Consider the following 23,201-nt stretch of genomic DNA (forward strand, 5'->3'; position numbering starts at 1 on the left):
CACAAGTGACCTTGCGTTCATCAGCAAAATGAAAACGTGTGAGAGAGAAACCATCCAAGGTCAGCCAAAATGTCCTTGGTGATATCTAAATAAAGTAAACATTTTTTTATCTTTAAGGAAAACAAACAAAAAAAGCCAACCACCCCCTTCTCCACCCCCCACATCCCCCTCCACATACCCTTTCTGGCCCATTGTTTGTAAAGAGAAAACTTGCAATTAGAGCTGGTCAAACCTCAGAATTTCCACTTCCACAGGAAATTCTGACCCTTCAAAATTTGATTTTAATTCCAAATTGGGCTAACAAAAATTTAAAATCTCCTGCAACAAAAATTTTGTTTTGGGTGAATCAAAATGCTTCATTTTCAATTTTAATTTTAATTTTTTTCATATTTTATATACTTCAAATGTTTGTTATTCAAGAACATAAAAACACAATACAATATAATAAAATACATAAAACAAAGTCTTTTCAAAATGAAAAATAAAAAAATTCCATCCTTTATCATAACATTTCATTTCTATTTTTTTCAAAACAAAATTTTGTCAAAATGACTGTGACCCTGTCTACACTTTCCTCCGGGATTCGGCGGCAGTCAATGGGAATTACGCAAGCTACGCAAAAAACGTGTGTAACTCCCATCAACTTCTGGGCTCCTCTTCTGTGCACCGTCTTTATTGCACTGCGCTGACGGGAATCCAGAGAAATCGATCTCACAGCGGCGCCTTTGCTGCTGTCAGTGTAGCCGTAGCCTGTGTTCCTGCAGAAAATTTTGATTTTTAGATGAATCTGCATTTTCCAATAGAAAAAAGTTCCATCTGAGCATTTTTGACCAGCTCCACTTGCTGTAACATGTGGAATATAAGCATATAAACCCAGCAGTGTTCATGGAAAGAATTATTTTCTTTCCTTCTTTAACTTTTTTATTTAGTGAGGTTTTCAAACATGCTGTCAGCACAGATATAACATAATAAAAACACGTTTCATCTGACTAAATGAAACTGATAGAACATGGTTTGTTTGTTTCTAAAGGCCAAATTTAAGATTTTCTTCAGGGTCTCCCCTTATCATGCAAAAACTTAAGACACAGTCTTCCCCTGCATTAAAAATATTTTGCAGTGAGCCACAGCATCTGGAAGAAAGTGATTGCTAAAATGTGCTTGGTGATTTCAATCCCAGAAAGTATTGGAACGGTGACTCATATAACCTAAAGTCAGGGGAAATGCCTCACATTTGCCTGGGCAGAGGGTAATTTAAAGAGATACTGTCAACAAGTCTGTTAGGCCTCAAAATGAGCCTACTTTCAAAATATCAGCCGGGCAGGATACCACCAATATATTCCAGGTGCCGGTTTTGTTTTCTTTGCAGATGATTATCACAGTCTATTATTCCTGCAAGCTCTTTTCTTGAAATTGGCAAGAACTTTTCTCTCCCACATTGTTATTACACACAAGAGCTATGTTAAAAAAAACGTTAAAGTTCCAAGTCAAGCACTCAAGTTAGAAGAGGACAGATTTAATGTTGCCTTAACAACCTATTTCTCCCTAATCTCATTCTTGGAAATAGCCTTTTTATTTATTTATTTACCTAAGGTAGACACCTAACATGGAAAACTTTAGCCAGAACAGGTAGCCTTTGACAAATTATGAGCAACTGAAAACAGGATCTTTTAATGGGAAGTGCCAGACAGCATTAAGAATATGGGCAGTGCTGCCGATTCCCTCTATTATTATTATTATTATTTATTATTATTCAACACTTATTTATACTGTGGTAGTGCTAAAGGCCACAATCAGGTTGGGCACTGTTGTCTGGGCACTGTTTAAGTATATAATCAATGGCCATCCCTGCCCTTAAAAGTCTGGATGCTTGCCAGCTATCAAGACTAGGAGAACTTGTCAACCTTAGGAAAATTAGGACTTGTGTGTCATTCAACACCGGTGCTGTTCCATTAGTTGTAGCGGAGCTGGTGTTGACAAGGCTTGAGCATTTGTATCACTGCATCATCAGTCTCTGCTCTGAATGGGGCTAGACCACATGGTGACAAACACTTGAGTCCTATGTATTTTCCTAGCAGCACAGACTCAGCTGAAGAGCAAAGGGGAGCAGTTAGGAAGGATGCATTGTGACTGTGCATGCTTGCAGCACATGGATTCCGTAAGAAACTCGGCAGCTTGGTTTGTTTCTGGAGGGATGCCCAGCTGAGACGCATACAGTCATCCTTTAAGAAGCCTGATTGTTTTTCTGCTTTGTGGGATAATGAATAAACAAACTCACCACAATCTATTTTTTAGGCTGATTTTCATTTATGGACCTTTTAACCATGAATGTTCCTTTTGTAGAAGGGTTGCTATTTTCCAGTATGTATGGGCATTATTAAAATATTAGTGAATCAAAGGATTGGTGCAAACACTAGAAGAACAGTCATGGTGCTGCTTTCATCTTGCAACCTGCCTGAGCCAACGAGAACAAAAAGAAGCCAGGAAGGAAAGGTAAAGAAGCTAAGGCAAGGATTAGACATGGAAAGATTGACTCAGGGTTAACTACAGAAAGTGAGAACATTACACAAAAGTAAACCAGGGGAAAACTGGTTTCAGTACGTGGTGTTTTTTATGATAATGTACGTTTTATGACATGTCTTTTCAAAAGCTTATCCACCTACACTCACTTTTCCCAGCACCACAATAAGAATCTAGTTAGTCATTTAATACAGTTTTGCAACGTGGGGACTTGATTCTGCTCTCACTAAAATCAAGGGCAAAACATCTTTTGACTTCAACCGAAGCTAGGTCAGACCCTAGAAAGGCTGTTTTTTGCGTGCTTATGATTTTTTCCCACTTAGCATCTTCCTAATTAGTCATAGGGCTTGGTTCACCACTCCGTGTACAGCAGTGCAACACCATCAACTTCAGTGGAGTTATATGCATGTAAAACTGGTGCAACAGAATAGCCAGTCAGGCCCATAAAGTCCACGACTGTTACTCATGTGAGTAATCCTTGTCCATATGACAATCCCATTGGTTGAGCCGCCCATAAAGCGTGGCTGTTTCATCTGTGGAAATAGCCTGAAAACATACACACACAAAAGTAGGCAGGAAGTCTATCAGACTTAGCAGGTGACTATACAGTTCATCATACATCAATAGTGTGAATCTGCTGTGGCTAACAGAAACTTCAGCAAGAAGAAGATGACTACAGCATGTTCAGTCTGAAAGCATCCAATCCCATGGTATTCTTTGTTGATTCGGCAGCCTTGATATGTATTCATAGACAAATGCTTAATTACAGGGTGGAAAACCTAGGGAGCTTTAAAATGTTTTACGCTGCAAATTGAAACCATTTTTCTTTGGTTAGGTCAACAAAGTATGGTGCTTTTTGTCAGGGATTAAATAAGAAAGGTTCAAATATTATGTTTTATTTTATTATCTATCCCTTGGCTTTAGGATATTGGACTAGATATTAAAACAAACAGCTCACACCTTTATCCCCCCCTGGTCTCTATCGGTCCCCACCCTCTGACTCTCCCTAGGTAGACATCTGTACAATCATTTTAAAAAAGAAAATAATATTCAGCTTTGTAACAAAGGGATTAATGACTGGGATTCTCCTTTGCATGTTAAAATTCTTTCCCTTATTAATCATTACACTGATGCTGGCTAATGCCAAAATACTGCAGGACCAGATCTTCAGTTGGCATAAATAGTGTAGAAAAGCTGATGGGGCTATGCAGATTTACAGCAGCTAGGATCTGGGGCCTCCATTGTTTATCTCCCACTGTTGGATGCAGTGGCAGGCATTTGGATGGGTGCCATAGGGCAGCTGTTGAAGGTTGCTATGAGGGGGAACTAGTTGTTCCAGCTCGCACAAACTGATGCAGATGTAGTCACCTCTGACACTGCCCGCCTAGGGGAGGGAAAGGATGCACTCCATTCCCATTGCCAGAAATTCCGCCTGCTTCTACGGGTGGGTGTACTCAGTACCTGCACTGTCCCCTACTCTGCTACATAGGGCAACAAGTGAAAAAGACTGTCGACGCTCCAGGGGAAATGTAGGCAGGCAAAATATAGGGAGCCAGGTTGAAATCTGATCAGGACCCCAAGCTTCACACCCTTATTTGCCCTCCCCTCCCCCCAAAAAAAGGCCCTGGGATCTTTAATGAGCACAGCTAGTAAGGCTCTGGGCTTCATGTCTCTTCCAAGAGTCAGCACCTCCAGCAGCACAAGGGTGGGCTGGGGCACTCGTTCAGCACTGATTCAAAGGGAAGGGTGCCACCTGCTGACTTGCTGTCACTCCTTCCAAGGGCACAGGGCCCTAACCTTTTTTTTTGCTGGAGCGCCCTTGGGTTAGGCTGCCAGATGGGCAGTCCCAATCTTCCTTTACACCAGCTCCTCAGACAGTTGCTCTTTTCCGTCAATTTTCTCTCATGCACCTACTTTTCTCCTTTCTCTTCCCCCCCCCCCCCATTTTTCTCATTCTTCTTCTTCTTTTATTTTGTTTGCTGACTCTTCAGATCCCTCCTCTTCACTCTGGTATCTCTGATGCTACTATCCCTTCCCTCACTGCATGCTGCTGGGAAAGCTGGGAGAACAAGGCGTCCTTTGGTGCTGTGTAAGGTAGAGCTGAGTGCCAGAGGAGCACAGAAGGACGGCATGGGCTGGTAGGCTGCTGCCTGAGTCTGCGGCTTGTGCCTGTGAGCAGCTCCCTTCCCCCGCTACAATAGGGTTCACAATGGGAGCAAGGAAGGGGTGGTAGATGGCTTTCAAGGAGTCATTTGCCACATCACCTGCAGACTCTGCCCACACATCTGCAGTGTTTGTGGGAACTGCAGTTTTCCCTGCCAGCAGTGATCCTTTCCTCTGCACCGCACCTTTCCTGAATCAGTCTCACTCTTCCCACCTCTGAGAGGGCAACTCCCAGATTGGGAAACTCTGTTCAGCAGCACGTGGGTCAACTAGCCAACACCTGTTTACCTTGGGAGCTCTGCTAGGAGTGTGATGCAAACTGGTATGGCTGCATACAAACAGATGCTTACATAGAAAAAGAATAGTAAAAAGCAACTATGCATTAACTTATTTATTTCCAGGGTACTAGAAAAAGGCATAGGTCATTAGCAGAGTCATAAGATCTATCCTTCTGTAGAGCTGTAAGCCTCTGAACTTCACAATGCATAACAAATACATGAAATCAACATCCAAAGCCTGCTGTTACTGCAGCAGAAGATGTTTTTTCACTGTCAGGAACTTGCAAGCATAAAATCCCATCTTGACCTCTGACTGTTGGGAATAATCTCTCCTCTCTTGCTATCTGACAACAATTTCCCATCTTAATTATCAACACAGAGCAGCCAAAATGAAATAGTACAAAAGAAAGCATAGACAGCATAGTTGTTGCTGCAATAAGCTGAGTGCAAGGTTTAAAAAAAAACAAAACCTCAACTACATATATTTAGATTCCCATTCTTAGATGCTATCACACAGAAAATTGTTGATCAGTGAAACAGAACATGATCCAAAGCCCAATGAAGTCAATAGTAAGACTTCCATTGACTTCAATGGCCTTTGACCTATAATATAATAAGTTTAAAACCATAATCTGCACAGGTAGACTGCAGCCCCGTGGACCAAACTCTGCCTTTTATGCATGAACAGGCTCCAACTTGAGGGCAGAATTTAACTATATTCCCATTTATTTTGCTGGATTAGGTTTTAAAATGATGACACCTTTATATTTAGAAATACATATATCCACATCATTACAGATCATAAACCATATTTCACACAATCTTAAAGAAAGAAAGGCATGGATATGTCTCAATTAAATATACTGAAGGTTGTATTTATTTAATTTATTTATTGACACTTGTCAGTATTCTAAAATAAAACATCTCCTTTTTATATTCTGTTTATCGATCATCTGCGTTAGTGCATATCTGTCATAGCAAATTACATTACAAGAATCCTATTTCTAGGTCACATAAACACCTATAAATAAAATATGATCATATACTCTATCTAGGCCAGGTGTCACAACTATGTTGGCACATATCCACATGATGTAACATAGTAATATTCCTTATTTAAAATTGTATATACTTAAATATGCTTCCTATATGAAGAGTCAATAAAATATTAATCAGGCAGACAAAGCAGCATGTGGCCAAAACTATTGACAAGGCTCATTGCTGTATAACATGAACATTTCTGTGTAAACAGGAATGACACCCCTGTGGTCTGGCTAAATATATCCTCTTACAAAACCAGACAAAACTACACTACGTGTCATTGGGCAAAGCTGTTGCAAGTTTAGTCTGAAACTTTTACATATTAATAAAATTAGCTACATTTTCTATATATCCCATCTAGGGGTTGATCCTACACTTCTTATAGAGACAAAATGCTTCTTGATGTCAGTGAAGTTTAACTCTCCATAGCAATAGCAGGATTGGGTCCTTAAAAGTGACGGCTAAGGAAGGAGAAAAATCAGCTTGTGCCTTATTTTGCATCTTTATCATATATAAAGACGGCCTCACAAAGTGTTTGGGGCTGTTTTGGACGTTAGAAATATCCCAGACATTGAGTCTGCTTCAGCTTGTATTCTTTCCTAGTCTTTATGTGTTTGTTTATTGTTTAATTCTCCTTCTGAAATCGGAATGTGGTTACAGAAACAAATGGAAAGATTACGAATAGTGAAGCTGAATAAAATGTGAAATATTCTTATCATACCTCTGCACATACATTAATCAATGCAGACTGGGGTAGCAACCATGGAGCTTTGTGTGATTAACAGGTCAAATGCATTTATCAACATCCCTTGGAATAGAATCTATTGAGAAGGCAATCAGCTTTGAGCTAGGAGGGCCTCTTTGTAGGCTCACCTCTTTTTGCTTACAAGCCCTTTCTTGTGGGCTGTAAGCTCCCTTCCCACTCCCCCCTCACAAATTACATTTTCAGATCTGTTTTTATTATACCCCCAGTGTCCTCACTTCAAAGAAAGTTGGAATAAATTGCATCTAGCAATAGTCACAAGCTAGCTGGGTAGACACTCTCCTCTAGTTAGGTAGCTACAAAACTGCTTCAGAACTAGGCAGCCTCCAAACTAAATAAACACATTAAACAATAAAAGAGCCAAAACATGAGGCTGATATCATTGCATTGGAGAGACAAGAGGAGTGAGGTAATATCTTTTTATTGAGCCAACTTCTGTTGATGAGAGAGAGAAGCTTTTGAGCTTACACAGAGCTCTTTTTCAGATCCTGTGTAAGCTCAAAAGCTTGTCTCTTTCACCAACAGAAATTGGTCCAATAAAAGATATCACCTCACCCACCTTGTCTCTCTAATACTTTGGGACTGACATGGCTATAACACTGCATACAACCATAGTATTGTGACATGTAACCTATCTACCTTTGCCTGTGTGGTAACTGGTATCTTGCAGCCTCCAAAGACACCAAGAGAGCTGTTACATGCTGCAACAGTTGAGTAATAAGCCACCGGCATGAACTAGCAAGATGTACTGAGAGCAATAGTCCTGAGGCAGTGGTGGTTGTGGTGTATAGCTTCAGGCTATAGTCAGCGTGTTAAAACAGTGATCCACTCCTGTTTATGGTAATAACTCTGCACTGGGTTTTCCAAGTATTTTTGCCAGTTTACTTTGTTCCCTTTGAATATGTAAATGTGCCACGTGAAGGGTGGATGCAGTTTTTATATTTGGGCCTCCTGCTTCCCACCCATTGTAAAATGTGCCTTGGCAAATCATCCTGTTCTCACACATCCATTTCAAAAGGGTTATGTTGTCCTTTCAAATGCCACACAAAGACTTATCAATCCATGCTCCTTCATCTAGTGATCTAAATGGGAAATAAAAATGAAATTTGCCACTGTGCAAGGCCAATGAGCCATAGAAGACTTATTTTGAGGACTTGAGGTGTGCGTGTGTGTGCCTTTTTCTGACCTGTGCAGTGGAGTGAATTTCACTCTAAATAATATTTTGGACTAGGGATGCATGTTGGAAACCACATCAGTGAGGGAAAACTACCTCTCAATGATTCATCCTTGTGTTGTAAACTTAGAGAGAAAATATTTATACTTTTTTTTCTCAGTCACTAGTCACACGATTACATTTTATCATCACTAGTCCAAATAGCTTGTCACCAAATTCTCATTTAATGGAAAGAAAGCCCTTGGGAAAACATTGCATTGAAATCTTCCATTTGTTCTAGGCCAGATTCTCCCGTCCCCCTTACTCATGCTGAGTGGCATCTTTAGTCCATGAGCGATTCAATAGAAATAAAGAGGTCTACTTACACAGGAGTATGAATGGCAGATTTGGGCCCTCAGGAATCAGACTAATGGATGGAATAGTCAGAACACAACCACATGCTTCCAAATATATCACACTTAAAGGAGACACAAATAGCTCAGCCTGCTTTGTGCCAGCTTAAAAAAAACAAAGTTGTCTTTGGGCTGAGACCAAACATTACAGGCAAGGTTTTTATAAACTTAAGAACAACCGAAGAAGGGGAGTTAGAGTGCAAACTGGTCCTTCCTTTCACGACAGTGTTTGCTAGCTTCTCTGCTGTAATGTGAGCCTTCAGTTTACCACAAAGTGTCTGGAAATTGCCTCAGTACTCCGAGCTGGCTGCAGATATTGGAAAAGGGGTTGAGAGGTGAGGATCAGGAGGGCTGTCAAGATGGGAAGCGTTAGGGAAAACAGTTGCCATTTGGAGAGAAAAGAGGACAAAAAAAATTGATATACATATGAGCCTCTTGGTTATAATCTAGTTAGACGGTAAACTCACTGGGCCAGGGACTGATTTTAGTTCTGAGTTTTGTACAGAGTCTAACACAGTGGGTTCCTGGTCCAAGGCTAGGACTCCTAGGTACTGTGGTAATACACATAATTAATAATAATTGACCACACTGAGTCCCAAGAATCCGCATTTGGATGGGACCCTCCCTACATGGAACTCCACCCCTTTCCCACCACCGCACCAAAACTCTCAGCTGCCTTTGTGGAAATATCCCCCCCCCCACCCCTTTCCCTGAGAGCCCCCGGCCTAGAGCTGGATTACTTTTCCTGTGCTCCCTCATCCTCTCCCCACCAAAGACTGTGAGAACCCCCTTTAAAGAGGGTCCCTGCAGCAGCTGCAGCCAAGGGAATCTCTGTCCTGCTCCATCTGAATTTGCAGCAGAAGACCTATTGATTTCAAAGTGATTAGGCCAGGCCTATTGACTATATGGACCAAATCCTGGTTTCACTGGAGTCAAAACCAAAAATCCCATTGACTTAAGTGAGATCAGATGTGACAAAGCTAAGAGTTGGCAGTGGTGTTGCTTACACCAAAATTTGGCCTTGAGTGCTCTGACTCCTAAATGCTTGAATGAGGAGCAACCATGTCGGTACAGAGCTTTGAATGTTTTCATCCTGTTTCAGCAATTCCTGCAGAACTGGCTCATCTTGAATATGAAACCTCATTGGACAGCTTTCTCAAGCTGCTTTCAACAGAAGTGTAGCCCAGCTACAATTTCAGTTTCTGCAGATTTTCAAGACATAAAGGATGAGTACATCAGTAAGCCAGACCAGGAGCTGATTCATTCATGTATTGATTCATGCACGATTTATCTTCATGCCTTACAGAAAAACCAAAACACTGTTATAGTGTATATACTATAAAACGTAAAAGTGGGTGAGAGTGATTTAGGGCATGAAAAAACCGTATAAGAAGCAACTACTACTATATTAGTACCATTCAAATTTGTATTGCTTTACATGCTACTTAGTTGTGGGTGATCAAAATGTAAAAAATAAAGCTCATTGCTATCTTGAAAGCCCCCTAGAAATTCAATCTTCATTTTATTTACTTGGACATACAAGAAATTATATTTAATTCAGCCCTTTAGCTCAGTGCCACCATACTTTCAGAAGGCCACAACTGGGCACGTTCTCCTTTATTCTTTGAAACTTCTTTTGACAATATATACATTTTCCCCCCCTTAGACACAGTATGAATTCAGAGGCTTTGGTTGGACAAAGTAAGGAAGCCAAAGAAACAGGACACTCAAATCTCCTAAGAATAAAAAGGAGGAAGAAAATTCATCTAGCTACCAGTCTCTTGTAATCATCAGCCTATCAGGATGTGGCAATGATATGTAATTTTCTTTAGTGCGTGGGCAAGTAAGCTGCAATTCTGCACTCCCATTATCTTTGATGATATAATGTTATAGATATAAGGGGTAATTATTTGTTTCCCCCTGAGAAGTATTTAAGAAATAAAGTATCACACAAATAGCTGCTAGACAATATGCAATGACATTTTCTTGATTCGTGAACTGTTTGTCTCAAAGCTTAGATATGAATATACTTTAAAAGCAAACAACAACATCATGGAGCTCTCCTGTATCTATCAAGTACTGTTTACATCAGCCTGTCAGGATGAAAGTGCTCAGCAAACTTTGCAATTTCTGTGGGTAATGATGGTTAGACATCAGCCTTTGTTTTGCATTTTGATCGGCTAGTGTTGAGGTAAGATAAACTGTATAATAGTTAAAGGTAGGAAAAGTACATGCAACACAATACCATGGATGAGTTTGCTTTTATCGTAGCTTCATCTCTGCCACCCCCATGTCATTAAGTTGTAAGTTTTGTACTTTTGCTGAAGAGTTTAACGGATTACTAATGCTGTGCTTTAAAATACACAAGTTTTATTCTGTAGGTTGATCCCTGGTGTAATTCCACTGATTTTAGTGATATTACGTCAGGGATGATTTTGACTCAATTTGTCAAAGTGCTATGTCAGGCTCTACTCAGTTGTTAAAATTGCATGCAATCTATTTTGCAAAATTTGACTGATAAATTCAATGAAAGGGAAACATATTTTAAAGGGAAAAAAATAAGTGCGCCCATGTTTAAAATACGTACACAGCTTTTAATCTTTTTTATTGCTCGTCGTTGGGAAGGTTATGGTGAATTTAATTTACAAACACACAAAGAGCTCATAGGGCATAAAATGAGGACCCTAATGCCAGGCACTGGGTACAATCTACAGATCCCATATCCCTTGTTGAGCAACATATGGCAGCCTTTATAAATTCTACCTGTCTTCCCACCCAATCCATATAATTGTTTTTGATGGGTGAGTAAAATATCCTATTGTTATTTTCATCTCTGCAAATGGTGGATGAGCAGACTGTGTGCCTGATTTGGTGCGTTTTATCACCATTCTGTGAGGTTAGAATAAGGCACAGCTGTAGTGTCTGGGCCGACAGTTCCTTTTCCAATAATACAGCTTCTAACAGGGAGTGCTCTGAAAGTGCTATTGCTGAATGCATATCTAATCATCACACGATAAAGTGCAAGGTATCAAGTATGAAAAGTGCTAGGTAAGATCAAATTTGAATATTCCCCTCCAAAATGTGTTGCCTTTTTCTCCACTTTCATAAGCAGCCATTTCATCAGCTCTGTGTTGAGTAATTTTGCAAAAATTCTCTTAGGAGAGATGGAAAATTGTGTGTCTGAGGAGCAGAAGATCAAAATATTAAACCCACAACCCTTGATTTGAAGCTGATCTGTATGATCAGCGGTATTGCTTGTCACAGCAAGTGTAGCCAGATGAACAAAGGAAAAGGGATGATAATGGCAAATCAAATCAACAGAGACCTAAAATTGTGCCCTTGCCATCTTTATATTCACAGAAACTCTTATCTTTAAAAAAAAAAAAAAAAAAAAAAAAAAAAATTGGGGCCTGATTGTACAGTTACTCCCAAATTTTTGTCTTAGGAGGTGGAGTTTAAAGCCACATTGTCAGAGAATCGATCTTCAAGGGGGTTCTTCACATAGAGGAAGGATTGCAAAAAAGTTAATACAGTTTCTGGTTATGTATTTTTAATTAGCATTTTTTTCCACGACCAGCAAAAAACATTTCTAGTTTAATGACAAATTTCAAGAGTCTGGAATTTGTTTTTGTTTCAATATGGACCAAAAATGAGACCTTTTGAAATTTTCGGTGGAACAGTGAGAGAGGCAGAGAGCTAGAGCCCCACCCTAAAATAGCTAATAGCCTGGTGATTATGGCACTGTAGAGGAGGTGCGGGAGCTAGGTTCAAGACCCTGCTCTGCCTGATTTGGAAAATATAGAGTCAGTCTGTTCTGTTAGAGCTATTTCACTTTGTGTAATTAAATATACACTGGGCCAGAGAGAGACACTGACTCTATAGCCTGGTGATTAGGTCATTCTTCCTCCCCTCCCCCCAACCTGCTCTGGTTGGTGGGATGAGATCATACATATGTCCAAGTCTAGTCCGTGCTGGCTATTTCCTATATGCACAGCCCTAGACCCACAAAGGGTCTTTGGGGAGAGGGGATCCAGTCCAAGGATGAGATAGCGTCAGGGAAGTGGTTTAAAATCTCTTCCTCTATGCAGAAAGAGCAAGGAAGGAACTTCTGTATGATGGTCTAGGTGTAACAACCTCCCTTCCCCTTGATTTTGTTTTTGGTGGGGAGAGAGGCTGGGGATTGTGGGAAAGAAACCATGGGTGTAGCCACAGCCAGCCTCTGAGAAAATAATGAGTGGATGGACCTCAGAGCATAAAATTAGCTTCTTTTTTTGAACTAACATTTAAAAACCTAGATCTGTTGGAACTTACCTGGAGTCTTGTAGTGCCTGTCCTCAAAATAGATAGCCATACAAATGTGGATCAAGGAGACCAGGGGAAAACCTGGAAATTAACACAAATAAGTAAAGAAAAAAGCAGCTACACTAGTTAACAATGGTTCAGAGAAAATAGAGAACCTGCACATGTGAACAGAGCCCCACTGTTTCCATGACAAAATGGAGAAAGGAAGAGGTGGGGATGGATGTGGCAGCATCTTTCTCCCATAATGCATCTTGCTATTTTGAGATAGCTACTGCCCTATGTAGAGGCGAGCAAAGGGGCAAAAGGGAGTTAGTGTTTGGGATCCTTTGATTATAGCCATTGAAATAGGGTGGGATACACACATGAAACGGACAGCACGTTGTCACAAGTATGCTTTTACATTTTTTAGCTTGTTACTGCTGCTCTGTTCAGGTGAGAACAGTGAACTTATTTACTAATTCCTTTGTTCACGAAGGGTTAAATTCATCCCAGTGCATGGAGATAGCACAAAACTTATGTACCACATAAGGGCTAAATTGTTGCTTTGCCACAAGCCCTGGGCAAGGGCAGCAGGTAAATGTGCAGGTTAACATTATGAGGAGAGGGTGCTATGTGTGGGGCTGATGGAGAACTTTCACACTCATCTGATGGAGGTATTTGAAAGAATTCCCATCACACCTATGCCTTAAATACTTCCGTGAGATGAGTATGAAAGCCATCAGCCCCTCACATTCACAGTTACAAAAACATTGTAAAGAACCAATAGCTATAGGTGTCATGTATAAGTGAAAATGCATGGGTGGGTCACTGCCGGCCACAGTGAGTTCTGAGGTATACTGCCTTGCCACACCATTTAAGTTTCAGTGTTGATAGGATTTTCATCGTGTTCTGTATGAAGGCACAAATTCCCATTGGCTTGAAAGGATGCAGGATAAGGACCCTAAGTGCCGCTGCACAATGACTGATGTTTCTAAATGCTTACAATGTCCCCTACCCTCTTTTTTCTTTTCCACAATAAACATTTTGTTTTGAAAAAAAAATAAAGTGAACTTCTGAAGACTTGCACAGAATTTTGTGAACTTTCAGTTATGGACCATTGTAATAATATTTCTGTGGGGAAAAAGATTGTAAATTTTCCATTTTAAAATCTGGTGTGTAAACAAAATGGACCTTTTTGTTAAACATTGTTTTACAGTGCAGCCTGTCTCTGTTTCCTCCTTCCAGCTCTCATTTTCCTTGACATGAAAAAATAGTTGTTTTATATGAGCAGCGGAACTGTTGACAGAGGAATTTCTGCTGAACTGTCTGAATCTATAAAAGTGGGTCAGAGTGCGACTAGAATGAATTATCAAATTTTCATTCTTCATTGTGGTGCTTAGTTTATTGCACTGCATGCTGTAATAAGTGGTTATACTTGGCATTATTTTGCTTAGAATAAGATCAGCTAGCTCATTGTAAGAACATATTTCACATCAGATAAAAATTTGAATTATTATAATGCACTAGATATTTGCTTATTACATAAATCAAACTGAATGATTTAATTGATTTATGTCATGGTGATTTATGCAAAGGATCAAATAACTATTTTAATCAAGGACCGATCACTCTTCATCTTTAAAAGCAGTAGGGGCTTCAGGAACAGCAGAACCTCCCCTGATTCAGGAAGGTTCTGGGGGGAGACCCATTCCCAGTGATTGAGATCTTTATTCTTTGCCCTTGTTCTGACCACTTTGTACTACTTCAGGCATCAGAATCTGCCCTTAAGAGCAACATCCAGGTGGGAAAAAACTTTTGAGTCAACTTTGTCACTCCCTTCTCGCCTGTGAATAAGAGGTGTGTTGGGTGGGATTGTGGGAACAGGGAGAGGTACACCAAGGGCTTGTTGCGAAGGGCATGAGAAGGGGCCGGAATGCATAGAACTCACATTGATCCTTGGCTATTGGAGCTGTCCCTATCATTTGAAAGCATAATTTAGTTAGTTTAAAATATTTTTGATAATATTAACTAATCCCTGTTGCGCTTATGATACTTCATGGCTTATCAGTAAATGCTCTGTACTACCATACACAGTATTTTGTAAAATGAATGAAATCATTAATATGAGATTAACAAAGCTCTCTCTCACATTTTTGCTAAGAAATAAGGAGAGAGTGACGGTTTTTGCTGATTAGATTATTGAGTGTGTGGATTAGCAAAACACAAATTCCAGGTTTCCAATGGGTTTGGGGAACTAAGCCAAACAATTCAATGTGTTTTTAGGTGTCAGTGCACCAATATGCTACAAAGACAAGATCAAAGTCGGTTACCACTCATTGCATTAGTCTAACTTCAATAGTATCACTGTATGCTAAAGACAATATGACTGAGCTGTTGTCTCAGTTCTTGTGCATCTTGTTAGGTGGTGACTGAGGAATAAGGCAAGGATTGGATTTCCTTTACATTTAACCTTAACTCTGAATTTCCTGCCTTTCTAAATGTGTGGGGTTTTTGTTTTTTTAAATTAATAACTAGACCATTCTGATCTAGGAATTGAACTCTTAAATGACTTGTCTGTATTGCAACATTTAACTTTAGTTCAATGAAATTCTTTGCCTGGAATATGACTATAGTTATACCAAACTAGAGCATATAGTTTACTGTGTATCTCTGGTTAAACAATAATCATCTACAAACTGGATTTTTCTTTCTTTGCAAGAATTTGCTCAAAATATTTTGTTGCTTTTTTTCTCTAAACAGCTAAACTGAAAAATGAGCATTGCACTTGTTACCCCTATGAAAAAGCTCTTACCTCTTGCAAAAATCTTGTGTATGTGAAAATGAGACACACTCTGCCGGTTTTCTTCATGTTAGCTCCCCCCGCCCATCTCTTTAAATGCATTTTTTTCCCAGAAGCTAAGCTGGGAACTGTAGGAGACTCTGAATTCTCAGAATACACGGGTACAGCAATAGCAGGCGTTCGTGCATTGTGTAGATGTGGTATAAACCATTTAAAAAACCCAGGTTTGCAGTGTGATTGCTCTGCACCATTTTAGGGACTAGCTGGTGCCAAGCATAGCTACAATACTGCACTAGTTTATAATGACCCTGATTCAGATTCTTTGCTGCACCAACTCTCTCTTGTGTTGGTGTGGGACATGAGTATACAAAGGAATCATTTGTAGACCTCTGATTCTCTGTACTATTCGATGCTTGTCCTGGTCCTAGAGTAGTTTAGGGCAGCCTCAAGGTTCCTCTAATCTGTGGCGGCTGATATAGGCCCCTTAAAGACTGTCATCTTAGAATAGCTTGAGCACAGCAGTTTTTTGGCCATATCCTCAACATATCCCCTCCCTGGGGTCAGGAGCTGCCTATGTCATTGGACGATTCCTCACACTGGGAGATACCTCAGCTTGAGGAGAGTTAGCCAGTTTTGACCTCCCTGGAGTGGCACAAAGGAACCAGAGAATCTGAGCCACTAAATTTTTTTCTAGTCTCATTTAACCACTGTTAGCCCACTGTGACTTAATGGGAATGAAAGAAACGTCAGTCAGTTGGTTCAATCTAGGTTTAGCAGATGCTCAGAGGTACCCAGTTTCTGTGCACTGTTTTTTGAACATTTGAGTGATTTGTCCAGAGTGCAGGCTTTGTTTAAAATAATGGTAAGGAAAGAAAACAGTGGCTTAATTTCAAATAGGCAAATACCAGCATCCATTGAATCCTTTTCCATTGCCTTGCGGCATGCCACATAGTACAGGGGGCATGTACAGTATCTCTTAAAGTCTATATCTGTAACTTTGCTTGTCATTTCTGAGCTCACACAGAATAGAGGAATCAACAACTTCAAATGCAAGATTTTACAATGATTGGTCTTCTCTTTTTCCTGCTTGTTAATTTTGCTAATGCCCATCTCATAGAAAGCTATGACAGAGAATAGAAGTAGAGATCAGTAGAACAAACAAAATATCTACTGTCAGACTCACTGGGCCAGATCCTTAGGTAGTGTAAACCAGTGTGTGCTGTGGATCTGATCTGGTATTGTGTCGGGAATGCAGAATATAGATGACAAAACATTTCGGCATTACAGAGAGGATCTGAGCTATGTGACAGTGCCCCACATAATAGAAGTTTTACCTGCAGCATCTTTCTACTTGTTGGGGAAACACACACAAAGAAGTGGAAGCCCCTTTGTGAGTGAGGAAAAGTGACTGAAACAGGAGGTACCGGCATTTCTTATGCATATACACTGGACATTTCGAGTGCACGTCTGATCTGCTACATTTAAAATATGCTGGCTCATATTTCTGACAGAAGCTGCATTAAGTATGCAATGAATTTTGAAGTTAATTTCATTTAAAGGTACCTAAATAACCTTCTCAGAACAAAGAATCAACAATTCCTCCTAAAAATATAGCAGAGTAACAACTCTGGCACAACCCTTTTATTTTAAGTTTTCAGGCTGGCTTTTTTTTTTCTTCCTATTTTAATACTGCTTCCAAACAGTAACTCATGCCAGGAAAAACAAAGCCACTTTCTGAATGACAACAATGTGCATTGTGCTTTCCGTAGCAGCTGCCAGAATTTTATCAGCAGGCCTGATATTAACCCCGTTGGCTAGGTTCTGAAAGGAAGCATCGGTGCCCCCTGTTGATTTCCATTCCCTATAGTGCTTCATTATACCTCCTACCTTTATAGCTCCATACATATTTCCTTGCCCTGTATATCATGAACACATATGGAGTTCATTTTCCTTTCTTTTTTTTAATTGAGAAATTATTTTTCTTTTCGTTTCTCAATCAAATTGGGGAAAATAAGAAACAGGAATTGTAACTTCTTGTTCTCCTAGAGCAGAGAAAATAATTTGGTGACCCTGCTAGCATGCAGAAAGCTTTCAGTCTATTGGGCAATAGCACTAGAGCTGATCAGAAAGGGGATATATGTGATGATTCAGTGTACAGTGTGTTATAGTATAATGTACTGCATGTGAGAGCCCACTTCTCTGTCCATACAGTAAGTAGCATTTACTCACACAAGTAATCCAGAGAATGCAATTACTCAGCATGAATATGTGCCATATTTAGAAATTGCAGATTCTGGCTCTTAACGGTATTTAATACAAGCTTCACCGAGCATGTTATGGTCAGACTTAACCATGAAGAGCAATGATATTGATTTAGGGGTGTGTGTGTGTGTGTGTGTGTGTGTGTGTGTGTGTGTGTGTGTGTGTGTGTGTGTGTGTGTGTGTGTGTGTGTGTGTGTGTGTGTGTGTGTGTGTGTGTGTGTGTGTGTGTGTGGGAAAAGGGGACTAAGGAGTGACCTCCATATGAGGAGAGTTTTTCAAAACAAGGATTTTTTTTCCTTTGGAGAGAAAAGGATTAAGAGGAGATACAATAGAGATATATAAAATAGAGATGGAGAAAGTCAGTAAGAAGTTTCTTTTAATCCCATCCTATAAAAAAAAAAAAAAAAAATACAAGGGGAAATTCAATGAAGCACACATGTAGTCCAGATAAAGTAAAAGGAGAGGTGCAAAGTAGAATTAGCTTGTGGAACTCATTGCCACATGATCCCACAGAGGGAAATAGATTAGTAAGATTCAAAAAGAAATACTCATGAATAAGAATATCACTTGCACACTAGCTAGGATAACAGTTACCTATCCTCAGACTTCAGGGTATGGGCTGATAACCAGCTGGGGAAAGGATTAAATTTTCCCCTCAGGGTATAGTATAATACAATTGCCAAATATACCATGAAGATGTTATGTCTTTGAAACATCTGCTATAGACCACTGTATGAGAGAGGATACTGGACTAGACAGACTATTGGTCTGTTCCAGTGGAGTGATTACTATATGTTAAGCCCCAAAATAATTTTAACAGAATTATGTATACTATTCCTTTGCAAACACTTGGAGCCAGATGGACAAGATATGGCTGTGAAAGATTTTTTTTTTAAGGGCATGAGGGGTTTTCAAAGAAATTAGGGCTTGCTTAAGACATATGTAAGGACATTAGTCTTTTATTTTTATATTAAACATGAGGTCAACGCTGTAAGCCATCACAGGTCAGAAGGGGGAAAGGTGAAACTTTATTCTGTGATTTTTATTATAAAAAAGACAGCTACTTTTCCATAAATATGTGATGGTGGTGATGATGATGAAATAATAATCTACCTAGACAGCTTGATAGCAGCTTGATAGCAGCAATCTCCTTTCTGTCTGTCTTATCAGCTTCTGGTGTATGTGGCAGAGCTGATAAGAAATGCCACCTTTGGGATCACCATGGATTATGTTTATGCTCTGCTGTTCAGTGACAGCCAATCATGGAGAACTGGAAAGCAGTTCTGTTGTTCATGCTGGGCAGTTTCTATTCTTGCTCCATCCGGAGAGCAGAAAAGGATGCATCTGCATTGTGTGATAGATTGAAATTTCATTACTCACAAAGTTCAAGCAGCATTGGTTTCCAGGGGCGGGGAGGCATCTTCATGGGATCTCTTTGAAGAGATCAAAAGAGTGAAAGGGGAGGGAATAAATGGATTAAATGAACTCTGAGCTCCCAAGGCAGCTGCTGAAGTAAGAAGAAGGGGCCCATGAGAGAGAGAATACAGGAACTTTAAACACAAAAATTGAATCTGTTAATGGTTACCATCCACTGGACCCTCTCCTTCTTTTCTGATTTTCACCAAAATCAACAGGCTCCTGCCCATTGCTGCCTAGATCATTCACTGAAGACTTGGAATTGATTAGATCTTGTGTTCTAGAGTTATCACATTACAGACAAACAGAAAAATGCTGGTGAGTTTAGTATGAGGCCTCTCAAGGTCAGCTAGTTGATAACTATGACATTGTAACTTGTCTTCATACCCATGCAGTGGGGCCCTGAAGACTACCCTGACATTGGGTTTGGGTGTGCAGAGGAAAGTGGGTGCTGTGTGCTCACTTACTGCTCCCTCCTGGAAGCAGTAGCAGTGAGGGGGAGCAAATGGGAAAGCCTTGGCCAATCCCCACTCTTCCAATGCGTTAGCCAGTACAGCCATTGCTGCATGGTACGTGTCTGTAATCTGCTGCTGTTATAGGCCAGCAACTAATTATTGCCCTCATGTTGTCCCACCATAGAGCATTGGGGAAGAAGGGGAGGAATTGCATCTCAAGCGTTTTGGTGTGTCTGTAATTCCTAGAGCTTTTCTAGGGGTGATATAGTTTAAGCACCACTCCTTGCTCAGGGGTCTGGCCTATTATTGGGTCAAATCCTTAGGTCCTTACTCGAGGCCAAATTCTGCCCCCCCTTACTCACAGTGAGTAGTACCTGATTCTATTACTAGTTTCACTGAGGTTTAATGGGACAATTCAGAGAAAGGAATTACTCACCCCAAACAAGGGACATACAATTTGGCCCTCAGTGTATACTCTTTTCATTCAGCCTTGATCAGACAAACTCCCATTTAAAGCTGGGTGTTTCTTTGTTTTGTTTTATTTTAAGAGTTTAACCTTCAGAGCTCTGATATATTTTAAATTATACAGGCATTTTCTAATCTACTTTAAATTACTGGTAGGACCTACTCACAGGAACAAGCTTGAAAGCATGATTCAAGTGTATGCTAAAAGCTCAGAAACCAGAAGGAAAATGAAAAAAGCCCAAAATGTATTTTATTTTTTTAAAATATCATGATTTTTTTACTCCTGAGTCATGACTTTTTGAACCCTTGTTTCACAGGATTCAGCCCCATTGAATCACACTTCCATGGATTATTACAGCGCCATATATGTAGCCTGGTGAACTGAACAATAAAAGACACTGCAGAATCCATTCCAGCAGACTTGACAATCCAGCCTGGTTTACAAGCATGTCTGTAATAGGTGTAAAATGTTCACTAAAAATGTTGGCAAATGTTTTATACAGGTGCCAAATTTAGCCTGTTCAAGGAGAACAAGCTAAGTCGAATGTCTCTGCCTACCTGAAATTAAATTGGGACGTGGTCTTGTAAAATAGTGTGTTTGGGTTCTCCTGCGTGTGATGACCTAAAAGTACTTTGGCCTTGTGTTTAGTGGGCTAGTGCTTGAGAGCAATCAACAGCTACGTCTTCATTTCATGTTGACTAAATAGATCCCCTCGGTCCATCATCCTCTATTTTGTTCATTTGTCAACAATTCTGTGTTTTCAGCTACCATTAACTGGGGGCCTTGTAATGGTCCATCGGTATGGATGTGCTGGATAAATGACACTGCTTTGATACTGAGCAAGGTGAGGTGCATAAGCTACACGGCGTTAAGAGGAGCCTCAAGAGGCTCTGTGCGCTTTGAATCACATTCCTCCTGGTATGCCTCCTAGCTCCTGGGGCAGTGGAGTGGAGGGTTTTGTTTAATAATATCCTTCTAGCCTAGATTAGCGACACATTATGATTCAGAGCACACTGGTTCTGCAGCAGTGGCAGAGGAATAGAGGACATAGAGCGAAGCTCAGCCAGTTTCCCTTCCCTCCCCACCCACCTGCTCAAGAACAGGTTTTTTTGCTTAACTTGTGCACAGGACTAAATGTAAGGGGGCATCATTCCTTCAGCATTTGTGGATGGAAGGTGCCCTCTGCATGCTCATTTCCTCCCTCTCACATGGGATTAGTCACTTCAATGGCATCTTGCCCCTAAACCCACATCCTAGGGAGGAACCCTGCAAAGCTCCACAGATCTGTGCACGGGAGGGGGCAGAAGAGGGAAGCCAATAATGAGCTGGGGGCAGGACAAGTGGAGAGTAGCTCTGACAATCAGTATTAACCCCCCTAAAACATTTCCATGACCCCATCACTCCATGCTACAGGACTGAGGTCCAGGGGCAGGCAGTCAAAGCCTAGCCAGTTGTGTTGAGAGCCAAGAAGGGGCTGCAGGTTACCTCCTCGTGGCAGGTCATTCATTCAAAATTAAGTTCAAACTCATCTTTTACATTTTTCATTTGCTTCCATGAAAGCTGGTGGCAATTCCTGGTTTGCTAAACACATCCCAGAGTGCAGCATTCTGTGCAGTGGTTTAATGGTTAAAAAAAGAAGTGGGTAAATGACCCTAAACTAAACTCCATATTCCCCAAATGAGAAGAGGGTAAACTCACTTTACCTGTGTTTACCCTCAACTCCACTACTGACTCTGTGATATCATGGATGCCAAGAGCCCCATGAAAACTCTTGGTATCACAGAATGGCCCATTAATGATGTCACAGAATGATCTGATCTAGGGCAGGGGCTCTCAACCTTTCCAAACTACTGTACCCCTTTCAGGAATTTGATTTGTCTCGAGTACACCCAAGTTTCACCCAAGTTTAAAAACTACTTGCTTACGAAATCACATACAAATGCAAAAGTGTCACAGCACGCTATTCCTGAACAATTGCATGCTTTCTCATTTTTACCATATAATTATAAAATACATTAATTGGAATATAAATTTTGTACTCACATTTCAGCGTATAGTATATGGAGCAGTATATACAAGTCATTGTATGAAATTTTGGTTTGTAGTGACTTCTCTAGTGCTTTTTATGTAGTCTGTTGTAAAAGTAGACTATCTAGATGAGTTGATGTACCCCCGGAAGTACATGTACAAGGGGTACATGTACCTCTGGTTGAGAACCACTGATCTAAGATTTCTTTAGAGAACATGAAATTGCCAAAAAATTACACAGGGATATATATATATTTTTAAGAGCTTGTGCAAACTTACTCCTTTGCTGTGTGCCCTCTCCTACCCACCCCGCTTCTTAGAGGCAAAGAACAAATATTTCTGGGCTTTAACTCAATTTTCATTTGAGCTCTGCAGTTCACCTTTGATACTTATTCCTTCTGCTTTTATGCAATGGTTTCTTGACTTTTGATAAAGCATTTTTGCCGATCTATAAGTACAGTACGTATGTTCTAAAGCTTTCTGTCATGAATCATACCAGGATTCTGAGAGGAAGCTGCTTTTTCTACAGTAGTTGGCATCCTCATATACTTGTTCTTTCCCCTTTGGCTCAAATGCCATACAAGTAGCAGCTGATTGAAAGGAAGTTCATGCAAGAAGTCCTAGATTCACAAACACGTACATTTTTGCACTGGTGTTTATCAGACTGATAAGGGTTTAATACTGGATACAAAAAAGGATGAAGAGGAAAATAACCAAGCCAGATAAAATATTGTATCTGTACACTGTTATGGATTCAGTATTTTGTGAAACAAAAGGTGGCAGGGGAAAGGAAAAGAACAGTAAAACAGTACATTGAGAGGTTTGTTGCACTTGGACAGAATGTTTAAACCACACCTTGAAAACAAACTAAGTTTTGCCTGGTAGGCAGCTATATCTGGAATGGCTTACCTCAAAAATGACAAAGAACACATGTTTCGAAAAAACAAAGAACTTTTCCAAATATTTATAAGAATCTTTCCAAATTCCGCCTGAACAATAGCTGATGGTTGCCAGACTGTATGCTAATCACAGGGGAGATGTAGTGCCAAGAGAGCTACTGTAATTGATTTGAACATCTGTTTCCAGACAGTCCATAGGGGTCGTCTTTGGAAAGGGTTATTCATTCATCCTCCTGGTGGTAAGCAACATGCTGGAGACTTACACT

General features: G+C 40.2%; 1 long non-coding RNA gene across 1 annotated transcript in view; it reads left to right on the forward strand.

Moving 5' to 3' along the window:
* Positions 1–20,597, forward strand: part of LOC137160527 (uncharacterized) — a 74,218-nt gene extending 53,621 nt beyond the window's left edge. The window contains exons 2-3 of the long non-coding RNA XR_010921905.1: positions 19,306–19,405; positions 20,325–20,597. This is a non-coding gene — a long non-coding RNA (uncharacterized lncRNA). The remainder of the gene's footprint in view (positions 1–19,305; positions 19,406–20,324) is intronic.
* The last annotated feature ends 2,604 nt before the right edge of the window (positions 20,598–23,201 follow it).

This window comes from Emydura macquarii, unplaced genomic scaffold (genome assembly GCF_026122565.2).
Source record: "Emydura macquarii macquarii isolate MOO-44397 ecotype Brisbane River unplaced genomic scaffold, CSIRO-AGI_Emac_v2 contig_2205, whole genome shotgun sequence".
Lineage (NCBI taxonomy): Eukaryota > Metazoa > Chordata > Testudines > Chelidae > Emydura > Emydura macquarii.